The sequence below is a fragment of the Polypterus senegalus genome, unplaced genomic scaffold, assembly GCF_016835505.1.
Source record: "Polypterus senegalus isolate Bchr_013 unplaced genomic scaffold, ASM1683550v1 scaffold_4146, whole genome shotgun sequence".
NCBI classification, from domain to species: domain Eukaryota; kingdom Metazoa; phylum Chordata; class Cladistia; order Polypteriformes; family Polypteridae; genus Polypterus; species Polypterus senegalus.
The window spans coordinates 1-1,676 of record NW_024382675.1 but is presented as its reverse complement, the minus strand read 5'-3'; the positions used below and the strand labels follow the sequence as shown (position 1 = coordinate 1,676).

Sequence of the window (1,676 nt, the reverse complement as noted above, 5' to 3'; positions counted from 1 at the left end):
TCGGTTGTTTTCATTCAGCATCCCGCCCAGTCCTACCTCCCGTTTCTCTTCCAGCCAATAAGCTCCAGCGATGGGGGGCTGGTTTGCATAAGAGCAGGTGCACCTTGGGGGTTTCTAGTGAAACCTGTCTTTAAACAAGGTGGTGAGGTCGGTGCAACCCCAACATCCGGGTCACGGGGCACACGGGCGCCTGGGCAGCAGCTAGCTCCGCGCATGCGCGCCCCCCGAGGCCAAAGGCCCGGGATCCCGGAAGCCCGGGGAGGCCAAGGACCGAGGACTGTGCTGGGGAAAACCTCCCCCCGCCGAAGCGAGAAGCCGAAGTGGGAGGATGAGCGCCGGCCGTACAACTCATACTACCTGGCAGGGGAGATACCATGATCACTTTAAAGGTGGTTCTCCCAGGGCGGGCTCATCCATTGCACCCGGGTTGGGTTTACCTCGCGATTTCCCAAATGCGGGAAACCTCACTGCATAATTTGGTAGTGGGGACTGCGCTCAGCCTCTCCCCGATAGTCCTGGTTCAAAAAAAGACTGAAAACATGGCTTCAACTTATGGAAGTGGTGCTTGGGCGAGGAAGCAGGAGCCGGAGACAACGCTCTGGGAGCTTTAAGCAATAAATAAAGAAGTTCCAAAAATCAATCAATCAATCTGTCTGTCTGTCCATTTATTTATTTATTTTAAGGGCCCCCCAATAGAAAATTATAATAAAAATAATATTAATTTAAATTAACTAATCAATGTATGTATTTATCTTAAGGACCCCACACACATAATAAAATAATAATATAAATAATCATTCATTATTTTTAGTGCCTCTTACGATTTTAAGCCGCTTTCCTGCTGCCAAGAGCCCAGCTTCTGGGCACGGTGAAGGAGGAAAAAAAAAGACGAGGTGAAGGGCACCCTGCTGGCAGAAAGGCAAAAGCTTTCAGCACCCCGGGATTCCGTAAACGAGGGCTGCCCTTTTCTCTCCCCAAATATGCAACTTTGGGCCCTTTTCTGAACGACAGCCGTATGTTTTTTTTTTTTTCATCCTTCCCTGTCTGTTTCATTTTTTTTTTTTTGCCATTCTTTGAAATTTTTTGAATGTCTTTGAATTAGAATGCTTGTCCTTCATGCTGATCCCTCTGTCGGCCTCTCGCCTCGCCACCCATTTAAGACCCTGTTACCCGCTCCACCTCATGGACGGATGGATGGATGGATGGATGGATACATGATAGACAGATAGATCTCGCCCAGCTCTTCAGACGGGAGCCTGCAACTTTACAAAGGGGGCATCGCCCAGAAAGGACCAGCAACCCGTCCTTGCTAACGCAATCCCACAGTGGCATGGAGGGGAAACGTGAATATGCAAAGTTTTAGCAGCCTTGCATTTCACAAAGCATTTGACCTGTTGTTCGAAACTTCCCTTTGGGGGTTCCTGAGACTTAGTGGGATTCCCCTGAAGTTGCTGGATATCATGGCCAGCCCGTACACTGGTACTGTGAGTGGTGTGAGACAGAACCTCTGTGTTTTTCCCAGTTGACTGTGGTTCGGGGTGTGTCTGCTCCCACTTTGTTCAGTGCTTGTATGGACTGGGGGTTTTGCAGGGTCATGGGGTTCAGCGGCCGGGGCATCTGTTGAGAAGAAAGATTCATGAATATTGTTTTGGGGTTGGGGTTAAAAAAAAGACAAG

General features: G+C 49.2%; 1 non-coding gene across 1 annotated transcript; it reads left to right on the top strand.

Annotated features, from left to right (window-relative positions):
• Window positions 1-350: 350 nt before the first annotated feature.
• LOC120521169 lies at window positions 351-509 on the top strand. The gene has a single exon (XR_005632042.1). It is a non-coding gene; the product is annotated as a U1 spliceosomal RNA (small nuclear RNA).
• The last annotated feature ends 1,167 nt before the right edge of the window (window positions 510-1,676 follow it).